This window comes from Nanorana parkeri, unplaced genomic scaffold (genome assembly GCF_000935625.1).
Source record: "Nanorana parkeri isolate BGI_ZX_2015 unplaced genomic scaffold, ASM93562v1 scaffold549, whole genome shotgun sequence".
Classification (NCBI taxonomy): domain Eukaryota; kingdom Metazoa; phylum Chordata; class Amphibia; order Anura; family Dicroglossidae; genus Nanorana; species Nanorana parkeri.
Genome location: NW_017306817.1, coordinates 151,270 through 160,253, shown reverse-complemented (window position 1 = coordinate 160,253; position 8,984 = coordinate 151,270).

The window sequence follows — 8,984 nt, the reverse complement described above, 5'->3', positions numbered from 1 at the left end:
TGGACCGGGTCCTGGTGCTCCACCTCTGTCCTAAAATCATTAGTCTGTACTGTTTTACAAAAACTGTCACATAACACTAAAAAAAAAGGTATTGGTATCGGGAAGGTTAAGGAAAAGTATCAGTACTCGTACTTGGTCTTGAAAAATAGGTATCGGTGCATCCCTAGTGAAAACACTGCTCAAGAATCACTACATTCAATTTGACTATTTACAGGAAAAAAGCAGGAAATGTGTGTTATCACAAATGTACACTTTTATTATTAAAGGAGAACTATGAGGTGTGCTTTTCACTCACCTCATAGTTGTAGCTGACCTGTGACAATGAAACTGTCACAGGTCGGCTCAGTAGATCGGGAGGTGAGGGAACACATACCGGCGTTCGCTCACCTCTCGATCCTGTCACGGCTCTCTGCTGTGACAGGGGAGGGGCTGGATTCCCCCCTCCCTGCTCCGATCCGCCAGCGCTGACTGGCGGAACGGATGGGGGAGGGGGCGGGTACAGCCGGCTCTGCCTCTAGATAGGCAGAGCCAGCTGTCAGTCATGCAGCTGGGCGGATCCCGGCATAATTGTCGGGATCCGCTTCAGCTGCGGCGTCTCAGTATACCGCGAGCTACAGCTCGCGGTATACTGAGCATAGGGTGACGGGAGGACGCTAGTTTGTGTCCTCCCGTTACCCCATAGTTCTACTTTAATAAATATACCAGAAAGGAAATACAAATATGACAATAGCAATTTTCATAACTTTTGAAATACAATGAATATATTTTTTCTGATCAAATAATGATGTCATTTTACCACATACTTTTGTAATGTGAGCACCACGTTCCATTCTGTAGGTGCATTTCCCATAGCTTTGTAAATCCTTTCAAGATGAACTGTGGAAGCAAAGCAATAGTCGTTATATTGCCTGTGGTCTTCCTGCAACTTATTACCATATTACAGCCCTACCATGTCTTGTTCTGCAGGTGGCCATCTTGCTAGAGGCAGGGTTTTGCTTCCTCATATTAGAGCCTCCAGCACAGAGAACAGTGAGCAGCAAGTAGGAACATCACCAAAACTCACTTCAGATCTTGTGACTCTAGCAGTCAGAGGCAGCAGTGCCTTAGATCCCACACTGTAGATACCGAAAGATTCACTGCTATTTTTTGGGAGGATTCCCAAACAAAGGTACATTTTTTTTTTTTTAGGGTACCTCTTGGACACACAATTTATTATTTCTAGATATATATGTTCTATTATATACGTTACAATAGTAGGTTGGCCTGATTGGTGCCATGTCCTAGTAAATTCATTTAGTTTCAGACCAAAAATGGACTTTTAAGGAACAACAATATATTTTATTTCAAAATACAAAATGTATTCACAATAAAAAAATTATTTATGTATTGTAAATACATTTTGTATTTGTAAAAAAGATATATTGTTGTCATCCGGGTACCTTAAATGTCTGTCTTGGCCTGAAATTAAATAGATATACAGTATGTGTTCCCTATAACATAGCAAACCCTTTACTTCTTCTAGTTCAGTTCTCTAATGAGGGAGTACAGCTAAAAATCAAAAAAGGGCCCCTTACAGTTATACTCAGGTGAAATAGGACATGGAGAATAAAATAATGAACTCACATGTAGGAGAGTGAGCACACGCTTCAACTCTGGAACACTGTGGAAATAGTGGTTTAATAATTGTAGTAATGTTGAGCGACGGGGCCGTATTCGTCCTCTGGAGCAGTGGCGTGGAGGACTGAGGTGGAAATAAAGTGATGACAGGATGGTGAGACTTCTCAAATAAACAGGAACGAATGCGACTTTTTAACTCACCGTTAGGTTAGTTGTGATGTGGTCTCAACGACAAGGGTGCTGTGCCGAGCTGGTTGCTTTCTTAGAGGCGATGTGGTATAACGTTTTGATCCTGAAGGTGGATGATGGATGGGACAATTCAATCCTGAAGTAGCTTGGAGTGATTCAGATCATGAAGGTAGATGGTGCATGGTTCCAAATCTTCCAGAGTGAAGAGTCCTAGATGGGTGCTGTATGGGGGTTGTTGTAAACGGTTTTATTCACTGAGGTTGTGTGCAAGCTTGTTGGAATATAGCCGCTGAGGGGTTGATGTGTAAAAAGGGTGGTATACACAATGTCCTGTTAATGTACTGGAGCAGGTTCTGCAGGGTGTATGGTGGCGTACAGGTGTCTTGCCGCTGGAGCGGGGGGTGGGGGGAAGAGGATGAGGTTTGAGACCCTAGGTTGGCAGCGGTGGGTAATGGCAACCAAAGGGTGGAAATCTGGTAACGAGACTGATTAAAGCACCTCAGGTAAGGCCGCACGGGTGATGAGCGTGGTGGGGCAAGGTGCTGCTGCACCCTGTTGACAGGGACTTTTGCCCATTTTTGGGAAGAGTATTCATAGCAGTAAAATTCATATCACAAAATATGAGAAATATATTGGCCCAGGAAACAAACTACTCTAGATCCTTGGTTCTCAACTGGTGGGTTGTGACCCAAAAGTGGGTCGCTGCATGCCTTCCACTTTTCATAGTGAGAGGCTCCTCTGCCATTCAAAATATGCTGCCCAGCACTGAGTCAGCTTTAGGTGGGGCAGGCGGGGGCTATGGCCGTGAGGGAGCTCCATCCATACATGCATTGCTTACAGCTCCCTCATGTGCCCTGTAGAGGTGCCTGGACCGGAGCGACGTCACATTCTGGCTCCTGCCACCTCCATTGCTTGCACAAGGGAGCTGTGCAAGCAATGCACATATGGATGGAGCTCTAGCACAGAAGCACACACTGGACCCAATGCTGAGGATCCACTCCAGTTCTAGTAAGGTAGGGAGACTGGGTGGACCTTTAAAAAAAAAAAAAAAAAAGTATGTATGTATGTCAGTGTTTTTGAGGACCCGTTCACACTAGTACAGTGCGTCAAACTGTACCACACAATTGCACCTATCATGCATTCTGGTGTGGGAGGTGTGGTGTGTTGCCATTCATTTTGAATTGTACCCCAAATCCACTTCCCACCCACAGTTCGTACGGCTGCACCAGAACGTGTGGTACCCAAATACCGTGCGTTCCATAGCAGTGCGACTTGGGTCGCGACTTAATGGCCAAGGACAAATGTGGGTCCTGAGGTTACACAGGTTGAGAACCACTGGTCTAGATCAATCAAATGAGGGTTATCCTGACTGAAATATATCATCAAAAGAAGAGGGGAAAAAAAAGGGTACCCGAATGAGGGTAACCTATGTTTTCAACACTATATATATACCCATTTTTTTTATTCATACCGGTACACTATATAAAATGTATGCAAAGAGCTACAGTATATTCTCTCTCCCTTTCTATATACATCTTTTTTTTCTGCAGACGCGCATAGAGGCAGCGCACATATTTGGTACTGGAAGGGAGTAGTTATGCTTTACTTTTGGAATTTTATATCACAATTAAATTAAATGCATCCTCCGCCAGGGAGAATCAGGACTAAAATAGCAGCTTGTCTGTAAATTGCTCATCGCTGTTTTATACTGTTGATCCTCAGCATTTCAATATTTCTAGTGCCTCCTTTCATTTTTCATTTGTGTCAGCTAATGATGGCAACATGTAATTACATGGCATCCACACAAATCACACAAAGACTGAAAAACACTCTTTAAAGAGTTTGAATATAACCAAATTAACGGGGCTGTTGTAATTAGACATGCTAATGTTGTGTGATTTTTTTATTTGATTTGGATGGTTTCCGCAGTCTCGGCTTCTCACAGTTAATCTCATTTGTGCTGTCATTATTGTATTACAGATTCGGGAGGGTCTGCCGCTTACAAGCTTAAGGATTCCAGTCTGACACGTCTGCAATAGCATCTCTTGCCAGATCTCGATCTGATAGAGTGAAGATGTTGTGGAAAGATTAAAGGAATTTGTGATATTTCTTTCGCTTTCTGTGTCGCAGAATAGCTGGTATGCTTCCTTTCTGCAAACAATTTGCGATAAGAATAGCTGACATTTCATTTTTTTGTGCGCGTATCTGTTGAAACAGGAATGTCATTTGGGGTTGCACTCTTCATATTTATAGCTGCAATAAGCCCAAATAAGACATGTGGGAATGTTTACATTTAGCAAGAATAATTATAGCTTACAATATTTTGACTTCATGGTGGATAAGAACACTGGAAAGTATGTATTTAACCAAAGGGTTTGCCACTTTTGGAAGAAGAAACAGACATGACCTTTTGAGGGTCCATGAATGGTAGTACAAGGAATATATTTCAGTAATATAACTATAGGAAACATGCAGCTATGGTGGTTCAGCAGTTGTATGCTGCTTAGCCTGCATTCACACGCTGCGTTCTGGGATTTCTGCGGCAAGAACCTACAAATTCTTGCAGCAGGAATCTCATGTCCCCCCGTTCAGATGTGACCGCTGTCATGTTACATGGGCATTGTGATATTATTTAATTATGCCTTAAAATATTATTTGCTTTATCTGTTTCTGGTATTTGTCTCCACCCATACCCATAGTTCCTTCCTCATTAAATTATATTAAAACCTAACTTTTTTTTTTTTTTTCTCCTTTAACCTCCCTGGCGGTATGATTGTCGAATTTTGTACCAAAAGCGGTACAATATAGTTTGATACATAAGTGTAATCATAGCAGATTACATTGTATTGTGTGTATTCTATGTACATTACAACTTTTCACTTTTGAATTTCCCGCCTGCTGTGACGCCCGAAAACGAAACTAAAAGTCAGATGCCGGCTTTTAGTTTCATTTTCAGGCCGCGTACAGCAGAGGACGCCGCGGGATCGCAGGGACAAGGTGAGTGTCACTTTTCTATGCAGCCCAGAGTCTGGCTCGGGGTTACCGCACCTAGCATTGAAAATTCACCCCGAGCCCTCCTTTGCTAGAGGCTGTTGATTTTTATTCTTTTAAAAGTTCCTAATGCCTTGTTTTCTAGTGGCTACCCGCAGCACACTTCCCCCCGCCTTCTGCAGGGTGCCACCATCGTTCTAATGGAGGCACCCATGCATGCTCGTTTCTGCAGTGGCTGTGTGCGTCCATAGATGCACACAGCCCTGTGGCAGGCCACGCCCCTTCCCTCTTTGATGGCAGAAGAAGCCTATGGCTCCTCTGCCATCAGCAATGGCGGAGCTACCAGGGTCGCAGCGGTCGCAATTGCGACCGGGCCCTGGCGTTCCACCACTTGGGGGGGCCCAGCGAGGAAGAAGAGGGCCCCCCCGAGCAGGGGCGGACTGACCATTCGGGCAGCTGAAAGGTAAGTGTAGAGGAGACTGTGGGGGACTGGAGTAGGAAAAAAGGTGCTGGGCTGTTTTAACTCTAATGCAGAGAATGCATTAAGGTAAAAAACGCCCAGACCTTAATGCTACTTTAAGTTACAGTCTGCATCACAGCCACATGTCCTTTGCTGAGTGGATTACATTATGATCTTTTGACCTATCCTATGTTCGCTGTTGTAAAGTTTGGATTAAACTCAACGATCTTCAAGGTTATGGATTGAGTCAACTGTCTGCCAACTCACTGAGATTACTGCCATCTCGACTCAACTGTAAACTACAGAGATCACACTTCAGTGCTCAGTCTGGGGAGGCACAAAAGCCACTGTACCCATTCAAGTTAATGACACGGTGACAGCGACTGCATCTGTCAGCTGCAGTACCATGTATGAATACATGTGGTTCGGGATAGATGTTTGTCCCTGGACGCATCTATTCTGTGTTCAGTAACAATAATACCAGTCATAACATGTCCAATTGCATGTAGACTGTTGTTTACAGATGCGGCTGCTGTCACCCTGTCATTTGCTTGTCATTAACTCGAATGGGTATTGTGGCCACATCTGAACGAGCAAAACAGAAAAATGGTAACCAGCACTCCAGGTTTTCTTCAAAACGAAATCCATTTATTCATTTTCACAGGTCATATCACCATGCGTGGCAACGTTTCGGAACCTGTCCGGCCCTTCATCAGGCAAACAAAAGCACTGTTGTTTGCCTGATGAAGGGACCGGACAGGTTCCGAAACGTTGCCACGCATGGTGATATGACCTGTGAAAATGAATAAATGGATTTCGTTTTGAAGAAAACCTGGAGTGCTGGTTACCATTTTTCTGTTTTGTAAGTATTTGGTGGCGCTATCTGCGGCCACTTCAGCACCCCCTTACATTGTATGGGGCTTCTCGGTCAGGAGTGCAGTGGCACTCTATTTGACCGCATCTGAACGGGGTCACCTGGGATTCCTGCTGTAGGAATTTAAAGGTTCTTCTTGCAGGAATCCCAGAACACAGCAAAGTCCCTGTGTGAATGGGTGGGGTCTTAAGCTGGCCATACACCAGTAGAATTTTTGTTTTTAGAATATTCAAATAGTGGGAGTGGGGGGGGGGAGTTTTTTTGTACGAGAATTCTATTCATTCCAAAATCGGCTGTTAAAGCCAAACAACATTTTGACCAACATTAGTCAAGTCTCTGATGGCATTATCGATCCAACAAGATATCCATATAAACATTCATATGAAAACCTACCAGTATATACCCAACTTTTAACATGGACCTATACTCAAAATGTTGACATTAAGCTATGTTAACAGTCTAAATGGGAGAAAGACAAAGTCTGACCTTTTATGGAAAACACTACTCCAGGCTACATCCTGTAACAGGTTACTGGGCCTAGGCAACTGGTCATGTGATCTCAGCTGAAGTTGAATATCAGCTAATATGAAACCTGATCCCCTTCCTTCAGCAGAGATCACACAGCCAAAATCCTAGGTCTGAAGTGTCTAAACCCAATAACAAAAATTGATTATATTGCAGCTTAACATTCATTAGATGTGGTGGCTGATTTAGTTTTCTTCTTTTTAGGCTTTTCTCCTTTATTTTCAACTGGTGGTTCTGCTAGCAACACATTAACTTCCCTGGATGACAACACTGACTCATCATACTCCAACTATGGAGGAGCAGTGTTGTCACCCTGGGACAGAACTACAAAGCCCCTCTGCTCTTATGATTTGAGGAGGGGGTTCTGTATTCCATCAAGATAGCTAGGAACAATGTAACTGATAACAGTTAGCAGAGGTAAAGAACATGAGAAGGTTCTGGCTGCTAGAACGGACCCAGAGGGTGGTAATAAATGAGTCATTCTCTGACTGGACAAGAGTCGGAGTGGGGTGCCCCAGGGGTCAGTCCTGGGACCAATTCTGTTTATCCTATTCATTAACGATATAGAGATTGGGATTGATAGTGCAATTTCCATTTTTGCCAATGATACTAAACTGTGGAGGGCAGTTAATTCCAAACAGGAGATATGTACACTTCAACACCACCTGGATAAAATTGAAGCATGGGCACATGCCATTTAAGGTTGAAAAGTGCAAGTAGGATTTGGGGGTGCTCATAGATCACAGACTTAGCAATAGTATGCAATGCCAAGCTGCGGTCAACAAAGCAAGCAGGATACGGTCCTGCATTACAAGAGGGATTGTACCAAGGGATAAAAGAGTAATACTTCTACTTTATAAATCACTAGTTCAGCCTCATCTTGAATATGCGGTGCAGTTTTGGTCACCAATTCTAGGGAAAGATGTCCTCAAGCTGGAGGGAGTTCAAAGAAGGGCCACAAAATTAATTAAAGTGATGGAAGGCCGGAACTATGAAGATCGCCTCCAACAATTAAAGCTATTCTCAGAAAAGAGGCTCTTAAGAGGAGACCCCATTGCAGTCTTCAAAATCATCAATGGGGACCACAATATTCGGAACAAGTTGTTTTCACGAAAACAATATTGAGGACACAATAAGGGGCTAGAAGAGAGGGGGTTCAATCTTAGAACGTGCAAGGGTTTTTTTTTAAATAATGCAAGTAGAAATATATGGAATTCCCTTCCACCGGCAGTAGTATCATCTAATAATGTAGATGCGTTCAAGAAACGTCTAGATGAGTTTCTTTAGTCACTAAATATACAAGTATATGCGAAGTGTTAAATACACGCACACACACACACGTTGAACTTGATGGACCTTTTCCTTTATTCAACCTCACCTACTATGTTACTATGTATAGCATACAAAATTTACGGTAGGAACAACAAGTTTATTTTTTGTACTTGTTCAAACAGATCTAACAAAACTCTTTCCATGGTATACGTCACAAACAAAAAGGAAGCAGAGTTTATATACACTTTAAGATAGCCTGGAGCAGTAGTGTTTTGAGAAAAGGTAAGTATTTTAGTCCCATCGTGATTATTTATCTATTCCTTCATACCTGTTAACATAGCTTTTTGCTTTTCTATAGGTTCACTTTAAAGACGGCATACTGTAAAATGGCACTTCTTTGTTTTTGTTTTGTTTTCTAATTTGCATTGGAAGATAACATGGACATTTTTTAAATCGCCCAAAACATGGCACCATTGAGAACAGTAGATATTCCAGGTTACAGCAGCACCTCCCCTATTGTCCCCAGTTTCAATAAAAACAGATAATGTAAAAGGAACAAGACTAAATAAAAAGGAGATATTAACCTTACAAACTTAACAGATATATCAAATAAATTAGCAGATCAGCCTGTTAGTCATTGTAAATTAATTCACATACAAACCTGTAGACCTAATTTTACATGACTAGAGCCTGTCAGTTAAAGCCCATCTCCACAAAAAAACTTTCTAATGAATAAAGTCTGCTCCAGTTGGCATTGACTGATCCCTTTTTTATGGAGAAAAAGGAGAAGAGTATCTCCATGTGTACGCTCCTAACACTCATGAACCTTGTCACTAAGGGGATTGCAAAGGGTTCCAGCAGACCAGCTTTTGACTTGAGGCGAGGCTGATGTCTCAGGGCTTGTGGTTTTTATTGAGGTTCCTGCCCAACCTAAGACTGATGTCACAGAGGCGACTCTGTCACTAGGGACACATCGCCAGTGGCATAGTCACATGGAAGAGCCTCCACTTACCACTGTAGAATTGTTCCTTTGGTGGCTCACAATTCTGCTGAATC